Source organism: Mixophyes fleayi, chromosome 1, assembly GCF_038048845.1.
Source record: "Mixophyes fleayi isolate aMixFle1 chromosome 1, aMixFle1.hap1, whole genome shotgun sequence".
In the NCBI taxonomy this organism is placed as follows: domain Eukaryota; kingdom Metazoa; phylum Chordata; class Amphibia; order Anura; family Limnodynastidae; genus Mixophyes; species Mixophyes fleayi.
The window spans coordinates 179,718,106-179,733,514 of record NC_134402.1 but is presented as its reverse complement, the minus strand read 5'-3'; the positions used below and the strand labels follow the sequence as shown (position 1 = coordinate 179,733,514).

At 39.2% G+C, this 15,409-nt stretch overlaps 1 protein-coding gene across 2 annotated transcripts in view; it reads right to left on the bottom strand.

The window, feature by feature from the left end:
- The window catches only part of CSGALNACT1 (chondroitin sulfate N-acetylgalactosaminyltransferase 1), a 342,472-nt gene that overhangs the window by 124,311 nt on the left and 202,752 nt on the right, over positions 1 to 15,409 (bottom strand). The gene's annotated exons all lie outside the window — the stretch shown is intronic.

Sequence of the window (15,409 nt, the reverse complement as noted above, 5' to 3'; positions counted from 1 at the left end):
CTTATGTAAAAGTGCATAGTGTTTTTAAGTCAGGGAAACAAAGTGCAAAAAAAACACCTTTTACCTTGGTCAAGAAAAAAAAAAAGACCTGAAATCCAGGCAAAGTTATCTGCAGAAAAAAATAAAATTGCCAACATGCCATTCTACACACGCAGTGGCAAAGAAAGAATGAGGCCTCCGACTTTCTCTGAGTGCGAGTTCTGCAACTGTCACTGAGGCATCTTCTTGTAAGGTCAGTTGTGACCAAGCAAGACCTTGTCATTCGGACTCCAAAAGTGGTGCCCAAATACATTTAAGAGTAAAAGCCGAGCTGGAATAAAACAGTAAGGCATTAGAGGAAAATATATGTTCAGATTCAGAAATGACACAAATCCCTAAGAAGAGTCCATCCACGAGTGCTATGTGTACTCGTGACCATTCTGATAGTATACCCATAAAGAAGGCCCCTTTCAGCATTTCTGTAGATGTGTGCCTGAACATCCCGAGTGTAGCCGGTGATACACCAATTGAGGATGCCACTTTGGAATTGCAACAGGATGAGGGGGATATTTGTGTAGCCGACGAGGGCGCTAATGGGGATGTTGATGAGGATGATGTTGTTTGTTAAGTAGTGCACCGGTGGAAGCAGTTCTGGCACGTGATAAGAAGGCGGTCATTGTCATGCCTGGACATTAGACCAAAAAATCCACGTCTTATAAGTGGAATTATTTTTACCCAAATCCTGACAACAGTTGTCTAGCCATTTCAAGCGTATGTATAGCCAGAGTCAGTCGAGGTAGGGACCTTAACCATCTAGGATCCTCATCCATGTTACGCCATTTAATGCAAGTTCATGGCAAGATGTTGGGAAAATCATAAACTTATGCTGAAAAAATAACAACAAACAGTCCATCATCAGCTAGGACTCTTCTCTCACCTATATCCCGATGCCTGAAATTTACATCCACAACACCGTCCTCATCAATAAGCTCAGTAGCGATCGGAGTTAGTCCTGCATCCAAGTTGCTAAGGATAGATGACTCCTCCACTATCCTGGATTCCTCAGAAGAATTCTTGAGCGTTAGTCCCACTGCTGCTGCTGCTGTTGGGGGTGAATCTTCATCCCAGATGCAGACCAAGAAGAAGTAGTAGTAGTTTACAACAATTAACTGTTAAACAATCCTTTGCAAGAGGAAGCAAGTTTGAAAGCCGTCACCCAGTTGCAAAGCAGTTCACAGACGCCATGGCGACTATGCTAGTATTAGATCTGCGTCCAATATCCACTATTAATGCAGCTGGTTTTAGACAGCTACTTAAGGTCTTGTGTCCCCGTTACCAAATTCCATCACGACACCATTTCAGTAGAAAAGATATTCCTCACCTCTACCACAAGGTTCGTAAAAATGTAATTATTGGGCTACACTATGCCATTCTACCCACTAAACAATAAAAAAGATAGAAATGTAGCGCAGATTTTGATATCAGGCTGCCTGTGTATGGAAACTCCTATCCACAAAGGAGTATGCAAATTCAGTATATACAACAACCACAGACCCGTCACAAATGGCGGCTAGTATCAATCAAATATACATTCAGTCCTATCGTATTAGATGTACATAACATATATTGGCATAACATATATAGGCTTTCACATAGTCCAGTATTATGTAAAACTTCTAGATGTAGTGTCTCCGCATCGGTGGGTAACATATACCGTGTTCATCTAATTTCATCCGAATATATACGAGAAACCCCTTAGGGAAATGCACTTACCAGACGTGGGTAGTACATCAGCATGTTACACTTCTCGGCGGTCGTTCTGTGAATTTAATCATCAGCTCAATATGGGATACTCGCGGTGACTTCTTATTCCTGTAACTCCGATCACTCCAATCATCAGATAAGAGAAACACCCAGCGGACGGTCACTCCCTCTGACTCCTCACTGATCATGCTGATGTACTACCCACGTCTGGTAAGTGCATTTCCCTAAGGGGTTTCTCGTATATATTCGGATGAAATTAGATGAACACGGTATATGTTACCCACCGATGCGGAGACACTACATCTAGAAGTTTTACATAATACTGGACTATGTGAAAGCCTATATATGTTATGCCTATATATGTTATGTACATCTAATACGATAGGACTGAATGTATATTTGATTGATACTAGGCGCCATTTGTGACGGGTCTGTGGTTGTTGTACATTCTACCCACTGTACACTTAACCACAGATATATGGACAAGCGGAACTGGGCAAACTAAAGATTATATGGCTGTGACAGCCCACTGGGTTGTTGATTCGCCTTCACCAGCAGGAACAGCAGCAGCATGTACCCAAGTACGTCACATTTGTCAGAGGCAGGCTATTCTGTGTATCACCGGCTTCACTAAGAGGCATACAGCTGACAATCTGTTACAAAAACTAAGGGATGTCATTGCAACATGGCTTATCCCGCTTCCACTCTCCTCAGGATATGTCATTTCTGATAACGCTACCAATATTGTGAGAGCATTGCAGCTGGGTGAATTCCATCACATTCCTTGTTTTGCTCACACAAACTTGGTGGTGCAGAGCTTTTTAAAAAATGACAGGGACGTGCAGAAGTTGCTGTTTGTGGCCTGTAAAATATCTGGACATATCCGGCATTCGACAACAGCGGTTAGGAGATTGCAGCAGCTGCAAGAGCAATTTAATTTGCCCTGCCACAAACTGAAGCAAGAGGTGATGACAAGGTGGAATTCCACCCTGTATATGCTTCTGCCGATGGAGGAACAGTGAAAAGCCATTCACGCTTACTCCACAAGCCATGACATTGGGAAAGGAGGGGGGATGTATTTTAGTCAAGCGCAGTGGAGAATACTTTCCGTGTTGTGCAAGGTGCTGAAACCATTCGAATAGTCACCTGTTAAGGGAGTTCAGACACTGCTAGCTTGAGTCAAGGGATTCCCATAATTAGACTTTTGGAAAAGTAGCTTGAGAAACTGAAGGATGAGATTAAACAAAGCAATTATGCTAAGTACGTTGGACTTATAGATCAAGTACTTTATTCGCTTTGAAGGATCCAAGAGTTATCAAAATCTTGAAATCGGATCACTACATTTTGGCGACTGTGCTTGATCCTCAGTTTAAGAGGTCTTCTCTTTGTTTCCAACTGACCCAAATCTCAAGAGATGCAAGATGACAGCTCAAGTGTTACGTGACAGGACGGCGTCTCCTCCTTCAGTTTCGCAGTCAACTGCTGCTAGGAAAAAACTTAGCTTTCCCAAGAAACCCAGGGATGATGCAGATGACTCAGCACAACATTTTGACATCTGGTCTGGTCTAAGAGAATTGACCAAAAAACGCGAAACCACTGCTGTAACTCCACCTGATCCTACTATCAACATCCGAAGCATGGTGGAGTACTATTTTACAAACAGCATAGAAATAGACACATCAGACAGTCCCTTTATATACTGGGAGAAAAAAAAAGGAAATTTGGAGACCCATGTACCAACTCACTTTGCACTACCTAAGCTACCCACCCTCCAGTGTGTACTCGTAAAGAGTTTTAAGCACAGTCGGGAACCTTGTCAGCGATCGGCGTAGGAGGCTACTTCCTCAAAATGTGAAAAAGATGATGTTCATAAAAATGAACTACAATTTCCACGAGGAAGGCCTTTCCTGCCACTTACTTCTGTAATGGTGGATTCCAGTGGTAATTAATTAATAATGTGTGAGGATGATGTACAGACTGATGAAGATGAGGCTGAGAATGACGACAACAACATCTTGCCACAGTAGAGTTCATTAGCAGCACTGTTACCTTAGGTGCCTTAAGCCCATTGTTAGGTTGTTTTGTGGGGGCCCAAGCAAACCAAGCACTTCAGCCACAAAAGTGGCACTTCTTGTCGCTGAACTGCTTGGTTTGTTAAAGTGTGCATGTCCTTTTTAAGATCCAACATAATCCTAAGGACAATTCCATCTTGCACTACTTTTCCTTTCAGCTACCGAATGTGCCAATGTTACCTACATGTGCTATATACTGTTGTGTGCTTTGCAAAACTCAAATACACCCATTGATGATGCAGATGACTCAGCACAACATTTTGACATCTGGTCTGGTCTACTGTAAAAGAATTGACTAAAATTAGTGACACCACTGCTGTAACTCCACCTGATCCTACTATCAACTATCAACATCTAAAGAATGTTGTCTTTATACCATTCAAAAAAATTAATAATAATCCTACAACAGTTTTATTAACAAAGAATAATGTTGCTTGCAGAAGTAATGTAAGTATAGATGTCTAAATAGACGTGTATATTACTCAATGCGAAGATACCTGGTTTTATGGCCAAATTCTACCCACTTCACTCTGGCTGGCCAACTATGGGTGCCTTCCTAAGCCAGGGAAGTCTACCCTGTAACCTTCTAAGGTTCTCATTAGTCCCTCATGCAACTGCAGTTAGAAATTAAAACAATACATTTATTGTAATAAAAACAATCACTAGATTATTATGTACACACAGTAAATAAATGCCAGTCAGGTTTACCACATCACCCTTACCCCACTATCTTAAGGAGTTACAGTCACCTGGCTATCCGGACTTCACAGCCTGTGGATCTGCCGACGATGTATTTCACTGGTAGAGAAAGGCAACTCTAAAAACAAGCCACTCTGCAGCTTCCGGTCTCAGAATGAATACCCCCCCCCCCCTCCCCCAGATTGGCTCCTTACATTTAAGGTCTAATTTCCACAGTGGTTTAATAATGTAGATTTAATTGACAGCACTGTTAAGCTTAAGGCAGCTAAGCTATTGGTAGCTTGTTTTATGAGGTCCAAACATACCAAGCATTTTCGCCACAGAAGTGGCACTGCTTGTCGCTGGAGTGCTTGGTTTGTTAAACTGTACATGTCCTTTTCAATATCTCACATAAGGGTGGGTAGGAGGGCCCAAGGACAATTTCATCTTGCACCACTTTTCTTTTCTGCCACTGCTATGTGGAAATGTTTCCCCTGATGTGCTATGAACTGCCGTGTGTCTGTGTTGTTGCTCTGTCGTTTAGCATCCAGCCAGCCCGCTGCAGTCTTTGTCCGAAAGTGTATGAAAATAATATTGTGCAGGGGCAAACGCAGGATTTTTATGGGGGGGTTTCCAAATAGTTGAATTCTGAACAAAGCAAAAATACAACTTAAAAAATAAAGCTCCACAATAAGATAATAGCATTGATAACACACATTAAAACTAGCAATGACACTCCACATCAAAACTAACACTGATACCGCACATCAAAATAGCATTGATAACACACATTAAAACTAGCAATGATACTCCACATCAAAACTAACACTGATACCGCACATCAAAATAGCATTGATAACACACTTTAAAACTAGCAATGATACTCCACATTAAGGGGCATATTCAATTGTTAGCGAGTTCGCTGAAATACTCGCGCTCCAAAAATATTACCATTAATACGGTAATATTGCATGTAAATACCGTTAATACGGTAATTTACTCGCTGAATTCAGTGAGATATTACCGTATTAACGGTAATATTTTTGGAGCGCGAGTATTTCAGCGAACTCGATAACAATTGAATATGCCACTAAAACTAACACTGATACCGCACATCAAAATAGCATAACACACATTAAAAATAACATTGCTAATGTACATGAAAAAAACGAACAAAAAAATAAAATAAAAAACATTTATAACATGACACAAGTTTGGACTAATATATATATATATATATATATATATATATATATATATATATATATATTTATAGATTTGTAATTGGGTTACAAGGTGAAATCAGATACTGGCCACAATCAATCTGATGTAGTTTTTTTTTATTAATGGACCAAAGACTCCATTTCTGGGGAGCCTGCAGGGTATGCAGAGCTGTGTTATTGTATATAAATATTGTATTATAGGATTAAAAAAGTAGAGGAATCCTCTACTTTTTTAATCCTATAATACAATATTTATATACAATAACACAGCTCTGCATACCCTGCAGGCTGCCCAGAAATGGAGTCTTTGGTCTTTTAATAAATAAACTACATCAGATTAATTGTGGCCAGTATCTAAAGCGCTATTATTATTTAATGTTTGCAGGGACACTTGAAATAGCCCTACCGTGCCCCAGGGAAGCCAGCCAGTGATGCCGGGTATTCAAGGGAGGAGCTGCTGCGCTCGCGCATGCGCAGCAGCTCCTTCTCGCCGAACAGGAGACATACAGCAGCCGCGGCGCTGTGACAGAAGCGTCGCGGCGTTGCTGTAAGTGAAAAACTATTTGGCTGCTTTTAAAAGATCCTTTTGCCCGACCGATCCGCGGAGGGGGGGGGGGTTTCTGGAGACTCAGAAACCCCCCTGCGTGCGCCCCTGTTGTGACCTATGAGGTGGTCAAGATTGACTGCAAATGACTGAAAATTAGTGTTATTGAGGTTAAAAATAATGTAGGAACAAAAAAAAGAGCAAAATTAATGTCATTTTAGCATATTTTAGCTATTTTCCTAAAAAATACAGATACAAAACCAAAACACGGGGGTCAGTGAACATCTGTAATAATTACTAGTCAGCACTTTTCATTGTCCCTGACCCTAATGCTTTTTTTTCAAAATTTCTCTCTTGCTTCGGAGGCTGTGATATCATTCTGCCACCATAATTCACCTATGTATTTGCGCAAGAAGGATAGTTTTAGATTGCATATCTGGCAAGTATCCCAGTTCTTAATAGGTCGTACATCAAACGCCTACTGATGAGCTTGAAATGAAAATGGCCTAACAAGAAATCAACATCATTACTTAAATTCAAACTGCTGCCAGGATTCAAATGTTAAAGTTATGACTTTAATTTGCTAAGTGCTATACCCTTCCCCCGCTCTCCTCTCTTTCTGCTCTCTATTCTCATCCCTCTTGTCTCCTTAAACAGCTACAGGAGAGCAGGAAATAAAGACAGTAATTGACTATGCCATACGGTAAGAGAGATTAGGTCTTTCCGTTTACTTTAACACAATTACAGTTTGTTAGATCTGTCCAAATGGTTCCCTTGTAGATCAATATCACATAAAGAAAGTGTGATGAGTATAAATGCTTTTGTAGTGCATGGACAGTTAGATAGCACAGCTGAAACACTTGGCCTTGGTAAAGGATTTCTGAGGACTATTGAAAATGTGAAAAATGCACAGTAAAATGTGTACGGTAAAGGATATGATATATCTACCATTTGGCAGTGCTGTATTAGGTTATCACTACAATACCTGTCTTCCAAAGGTCACTATCCAAACTAACATCATTAAAATTAAATATCTATTTCATTAATCCCTGACACTACAATACAGTATCTGGAAACATATGTATAAATATGATTATTTGAGCAGTTCATCGAAGAAACTCCTTTACGCATTACTGTATTTGTCCTAAATATCCTAGTATCTATTATTACTCTTCCTCTTGAGATTTAAAAATAGGAATACCAATTATATTGGTTTCTTAACGTGATCTTTACAGCATGGTTTTAATCTGAAAGCGTGTCACAAAGCATCTGGTGGATGTACGTAGATTTAAACGAGAAGCTTTATTTTATGGTTAAAAAGAAAAGCATTCTCTCTGCTACGTTTGATCATTAAAGAAGAACACTTGTTAAAGGGACTCATTGCTTTGCCTTTATTGTCCTGGAATTTTGTTGCAAGTAAGGCCAGTATTTCACATTAAAATATATCAAAGGCTGAGAATTACTGAGCTGAATAATATATATGTGAAATATCTGGAGTGTTTAAAGTAAACTAAATATTTCAATCATGCTCTCTTTCATTCCACTGGTGTAGTCGTCGTGTTAGGAGTGAGATGCTTCTCTAACAAGCAAACAGTGACAGAAAGCAACGCAGAATGCTTTACCTGGTGTGCATTAGTTGATTTATACACAGGGGCAGCGAAGTCACAGCAACTCAGTCAATAAATGGGTTTTGCCTAAAAGGTGTCGCACAAGCAGATTTATTTTCCTACCAGATTTAAAAAAAAACAAAAAAATACATGCAGGTTTTTAAAATCTGCAGGAGAACAGCTAAAGAAAACAAGTGCCTCTTATTTCTACTGTAGCTGTCATATGAGCGATTAAACTGCTACTCGGAAACTGTTCAGATAATATAGAGCTTTCAGGCAATATATTCCTTGCCATAAGGAAAAATGACCTGAATTATTGAAATGATTTTTATATGTGATGTTGTTCCTGCCGAGCGAACATTAGACCCCAGGTGAATTGGATCATGGCAAAGTGACAGCACACCACCTCCTTCAGATAGTTTGGGAAGGCAGCAAGTACACAGTGGAATTGTCTCTGTCCAAGGTGCTTCCTACGAATTTTTACATGACAAAGGACTGGATATTTACTCCTCCACTGATCATGCAGTATTTCTCATGGTTTCAGCTTTAGTAATTACAATATTTCATGTCAAGTTTTTTTGTTGTGTTTGTATTTTATTTAAATTTTCGAATACAGTGCAACAAGCAAATTACCATTACTGAAGATCAGAATAATAGTCACTGTACAAAGTAAATCAAGTGAAATCACCAAGCCAGCTTAGTAAGTTTAGACAATGCAAAAAAATAAATATCAATTGCTTCAAATATCTGGTCAGGGCCACAAGAGGGCGGTGGGCACAATGCCCGCCCGCTATATGCCAAATCACTGTCAAACAATGATGTGGTGCTTGCGATGGGACAGCCCTACAGGATTGTATTTGCCCATAGACAGAGACCTGGTGAAACGAGGAAGATACGGGCCGGCTCACTGCAGCGTTCTGATGTGCAAAAATTATGTCAGGACCCTGTCAGAATAGAGGAGATGAGGAGCTGGCATGGCAGCAACATTGGAGGAGGGGCAAGAAGATAAAGAACGAAGAAGCTGAGAGAAGCCACACACCCCCCGACGATGTATGCCCGCTGAGAGACAGCACCTACTCCCACAAAGATGCTTGGGGGGACGACGCTGGTGTTATGTTTTATCCAGGGCACTAAAATGTCTCGTTACTATTCTGTATCTGGTAATGGTGAAAATGATAAACATACAATAACTGAGTAGAAGAAAATGTGCAACAGTATATTTTAAGTAGGAAAAGGGAGAGGGTAGGGGAGGGAGATTGGTGAAGGCGGCATTCCAAGTTTTTTAAGATGCAAATTGTTATTTTTAATAGAGTTATGTAGGTAGAAATCATTCAGAAAATATTCACTGTAGAATTACACCTAGATCTGACTACAAATTTAGTGTAAAATTATGCACAATTTAAACTATGTAAACTAAACTATATACAAAACTATCTTCAGTTTACCACCCCTACACCACAACCATTATTTTGCTTTCTGTAGACTGTAAAGTGACAACTTTGCATTAGCAACAGTGACACATACAGAATATAATAGTCCAAAACACTATATATGAGGGGACTAAAAAACTTCTGAGTCTGTACATAGATCACTGAACAAGAGGTGTGTTCAGGAGCTTTTGGCACCTTTGCTATAAATTCCTATAATGTTTAATGGTAGGACTGTAGTAGTTCTATATGCCTCTAATGGTTTGCTGCATAACGCCTGTAGCATTAAGTTGTTATACACCGCCCCTGGTGATAGCAGGCGAGGTGACCTGGGGGATGTCCAAGTATATTGAGGCTAGTGTCTCAAACACGTAGGAGGGCACCAGTGACGTGGACAACGCATCACCTGGTATTGCGGAGCTTAGCCATGTGGCACGGAAGCACCAGCACTGACTATGTGAGCCTCACATGGGGACCAGAGTCTCTCTAAGACTCTGGTTTCCCCATGATTTTTTTTTACTTTTTAAAGATTTGTTTATTAAAAGGTTCTAAACATGATAACAGAATGATACAACGACAATAGGTAAATAGCCGTGGAGACAGCATCATCATAATCATCATTTATTTATATAGCGCCAACATATTCCGTAGTGCTTTACAATTGGCAGAAGCCAATATGTACATAACTTTCTGCAGTATAAGAAGATGAGATTAGAAGAGACCGTCATTTTTAGGATTTTGGTAAGAGATGAAAAGAAAAAGAGGGAGAGAGAAGAAGAGCACAAGAGGAGAGAAGGAGAGATGAGAGCAGTGAGAAGAGGTGAGAGAAGAGGAGAGAGAACAGTTGGAGACACTGAGGGAGAATAAGAGGGAGGGGGGAAGGTTAGGTATATTCAGTGTACAATAGCACACATCTTGTTAGGGGAAGGGAGAATGGTATTGAATGAAGAACAACCTATAAATTGGCCATACTTTATTGGCCAATTTAGTGCAGAACGTGCGTGACGGGTGCCACAAGGGCCAGTTGCTGAAAAGATACAGGAAGGGCCCCAATCGTTAAATAAACCAGGCAAAAGAAACCAGCAGGGAGATTCCCACCTTCAGGAGTACCCCAGAAGTAAGATCCTCCACAGCAAACAGAGCGTGTTCGGCACCACGGGGGAAAAAGCAGAGCCCCTTCTAGCAGGTATTTCCGTGCCCCCATACTGAGAAGGGGGAGTCGCTGCATGGATATTTGGAAGTAGGAAATGGAGACTGCTAGGCAGAGGAATCCATGGATGCGAGAATAGTTGCAAAGCTGCCTGACATTTCACTAACAAGCTGCAGATTTAATGTTATTTAAACTGAATACACTTTCCACTAGTTCAATGTCATACTTCCATGTATTCTCGATTAAACCACACCCACAATAAAGCGGTCATAACCAGTAATTGCCTAGAAAGCATGCCTCAATATGTTCATCTTTATCACTGCAATATAATTGGTTATTTTTCCTTTAGCATTACCACCACTGTATTTCTCTACAATTGTATTTTACAAGGTTACACATCATGCTTGTCATTACATTCACAAACTCTAATTGGTGAAAAGAAAACATAAGGAAGTCGTTGAAGCAGCTGTGACTGTATTGACTCTACAGGTCATTTATGGAAGTACATAAGCAAAAGGACAATGAAAATTCCGTCTTGCGACAGCACACAACTATTGCTACACAATTTTAGCACCAGGGGGTTTCTTTGGCTGAGTGACTCTTTATGCACCACATGTATTTGTATTGTAAATTTTGGTATAAGGAAAATGCAGAGGTTCTTCCCTGCTTTACTGAGGACTGCACATCTTTTACCTTCCAAAAACGGAAATTACTGGTACTCATAAGGAATCGGCCTATACTCACTGGCTGGCACGCCTTTTGCACCTTATAGCTGCATTTTATGGAAAATAGCCTTTCTATGCTCATTTTGACCAATTTTAACATTCAAACAAACAAAAGTGTCACAGAAATTATCATTGGAATGTGGAAGTCAAATAATTGGATGAAGTAAACTAAATTGATGAATATTGTTTTACCGTGCGATTGCGATTAGTCCGCCACGTGTAATGACGCAATCAGACGGATTAATAACACACATTTACACTCGCACTTACACTTGTAAATAGTACACATTTATTAAAGTTCCAATCCACATTTATTTATTAGTAAAATGTATTAGACATTATTTGTACATAGATAATATTATAGTAAAGGTATTTATGGTTCAGGTCCTCTAAAAGGTAAAGAGTTTGGTCTCATATCAAATTTTATTTCACCAGCATTAACCCGGTTTGGACAGAGTAGTGATCGCATCTAGCGGTCGCAAGTTATGAGCAATATGAGGTTAATATTTAAAAGTACTTTGCTTATGGGTCAGTTTAAACTGGTTATTCGGCGGGAAGACAACAGTTGGATTGAGTTGCCCCCACCCTTGAAGAAGAGATCAAATTAACTGACGTATGACCAGCAGACAACTGGAACATAAATAACCCTGGACCAATGAAGACCTCTCTTAGTGTTATCTGTGTATATTCGTGACATCACTGTTTATGGTAATTCAAACTGCATATAAGCAAGCTCCTGGGCCAGTGTAAATCTCTCTTCCTGACTACAAAGTTGAACATGGATCTGGGCCCAGGTAGCGCTGGCGTAATGTAATGTATTTGGTTTATACTTTCCTGTTGTTATATATTTTATGCTTCAGCATGGCTTGCTGTAAATCCTGCTATCTTTTGCTATTAAATCTCTTTGTGTGTTGAAACCACTATCCCATTGGACAGTGTTCATTTGTAGCAAAAAAACGAACATTACAGGAACCAGTTAGTGTTTGAAGCATTGAAATTAGGTGAAAAGAAAGGTGTGACATTTCATTCTCCACATAAGCTCTATGAGGAGAAAGATTGCAGCTGTATCTTTTAAAACATCACCCCAGTCCTATAGATGTACACCAAGGAAATCAGCCCTTTTGATCTCCGCAACATTTCAAAAAGGGACAAGATCATTTAAAAAAAAAAAAAAAAATGATTTACATTTTCCTACATTTACAGACACCTACATAAACCTTGACAGTCTATCAGATGGCAAAACACAACCAGCTACACAAGGCGATATATATTATAAATGCAGTGGCCAAAAAGATTAAACATTTACAGAGACAGTTGGAGGTACACTTTTTTAAGTACATGCTGACACTGAAAAGCATGACCCATGACCAGTATCTATTCATTTAGCATGAGCTAAATAGTTTCATAAGTGAAAATTCTATAACAGTACCAAGGGTACTGTGATTTATTTATTTTTTACTTCGATTGAACCAATTTCCTTAAATTCAAAAATAATTGGCTGCATTTCTGTATCTAGGATAGAGGACACACAGAACACATCGGATTGTTTATCTATATAACACTGTGAATTTTGATGCAAGTGTTTTAGACAGAGTGATAGCTTTCACTTGAAATGTCAGACTGAGTTTATAAAGAAAACTTGTCAGATTATTTTTCAGCCACTTATTTTCTTAGTGAATTCGGCAACTGAACAGGTGACAGAAAAATTTTGCAGAACATATATACATAGGGCTTTTTACCCTGTCCTTCTCACTTTATTAAATATGTACTTGTGTTTTGAGGACTTCTTTTTCTTAGTAAAAGAAGCATAATCCTATTGTTTGTTAAAGCTAAGAAAGTATTTTATCATTTGAATGGAGACACAGTCAGTGGCGGCCTTTTCATCCTTTACACCCTGGGTCAAAATTGCCCACTGGGGTACCGGAGAACCCCCCACCCCCTACCCAATTGCGGCTCAAGGCAGAGAATGATGGGGCAGCTGCAGTCAATGTGTATCCTTTTTTTTTTTCTTTTTAGATTTGAAATTAAATTAAATAAAGTCAAGTTACCTAGGCGAAGGTGCGGCTTTGCAATATTCCTGTGACTCTTCTGAGGGATATCACTTTCTTCTGCATTTGTCAGTCTTTCTTACATTCTCTCCTGTCTGTGGCATTTTCTCTTCTGTTCTCCTGTCTGCACCAGCCTACTTGCCCTTCTGCACCCCCTTTGGCATCAGGCCACACCACTTCATGGGCCCTTACCATTGGTTTCCCTTGGTGTGCTCTTTATGCCCCAGCCTGACACTATTTACATAATACATATTTGTACTAGTATCGCCACAGTACAATGTGAAAGTCAATTAGATCAATTAGGCAGGAGCCACAAATTCAGACTCAACAAGAAAAAAAATGATATATCTGGAACTGAAAGCCCTAAGAAAGCTTCACTGAACATTTGTAGGCCCCTATGAATGCTGAAAAGAGCGAGGCCCTTGTAACAAATGAACCAGAATTAGCAGGGCTGCTACAATGGTAGTTCCTCCACTGCATATAGTTCTAAGCTTAATGTTATCATTTTGTAGTTTGGTGCTTTACTATAACATCTACCCCTAAAGGGCTACCAACATTATTTGTAATGCAATAAGTGTTTTGTACTCTTACTAAATAAAATAATGATATTATCACATATATGACATGCTATAATTACAAATGATTGCTTCTAATGCCAAAAATATGTTCCAATTTTTAATAAACTTTAGCTACTGTCCAGTAGCCATCAATAAATATGTACTTTTTCATATTCAATAATAATCCAGCTCCCACTTGGATTATTAAATTAAAAAGGCAGCTATGTCTTAGAAACAACATTATATCACACCTTCCAAAAGTTGCTATTTTGGCAGGACTGTCCAGATTCATGGACCCAGAAAGGTCACGATGGGTGCCTAACATGGCCAGATTTTTCATTTTTATCTGGGTGATCCTGTTAAGTCTCAGGAGACACTAGCAAAAAAAGTGTGGATCGCAAACGGAACGGAAAATTAGCTAATAAACTAGCTATATAAGCATTACAGAATAAGTGATACCATCTAGATCTTCCTCACAGCTCCTTGGTCCTTCTTTTATCTAGGGTATCCCCATTTTCAACTATGACTTCACAGTACTTTTTGAATGCAGTGTTTATTATGAATCATTATTCAAGGAATGAATGATTGGTTGCTGGCCTCAACACTGGACCACCAGGCCATCATTGACAGTGAGTGTGTGTGGCCACAATTTTAACAAGTTAACAATTGCTTCACATATACATGGCACCACAGAGATCCCTGAAGTCTGTGCCAAATTATGTATATACCACAGGAAATAAAGGGTGTTAGCACTCCTCGGAGAGTGAACAAAGCTTAAACGGAGATTAAAATAAAACGCCTATGTGAACCAAACTCTTAACGTCACTTTTGGCAATAGGCCTGATTTTCTAGCACCCTTTTTACTGCAATAGAAAATAACCTATCACTATAATCCTGAGATGGCAATAACAGAAGGAGGAAAGCTTTTGTAGACATGACCCCTTCATGTATAAGGCGAAGCCCTATCCAGTGAAAACACCCATTTTAGCCAGAGATAGGGCTTTTGCCCTATTATAAATAGACCTGTAAGGTAAAAAAAAAAGTGTGGCTATTTTCAATTGAATGTATGCCACAGCTATTTGTAAATCTTATAGAGCTCAGTGCCACCCTTGACATTTCAAACATCTTACATCTAAAAGTAAACATTTTTGTGTTTAGTAGTACATTCTAATAATTAACTGGACAAGTGGGAAAAAGCGAAAGTGAGGAAATTTAAAAAAACAAACAAACCTGCATTTCTTGACTGTAACTCTACTTAAACAAAAGTTTACTTTTTAAGTTGTTCAAATGGTCTTAAAAATGACTATTTTGCAGTCAAACTCAGAAATAAACAAAAACTTCAATGGGAATGTATCTATTTTATACCAAAAAGGTACTTATTTATATCTATGTACAGCTTATTAATTAAAAACACAATTTTTTTAGCTTCATCACTGACAAAGTACTTTTAATTTAGGAAAACTAGAGAACTAAGTCTCTAGTTTTTAGAAATGCATGATCAGAATAATTGTTAGTTATTTGTGAATTCAAAGCTTTTCTCCCCCAAAGAGCTGGCAATTTTGTCAATTTGACCCTTTTGCACATCATGGTTATTAAGTAGGATCTGACCATGAAGCATGTATTTTTTTAAAATGC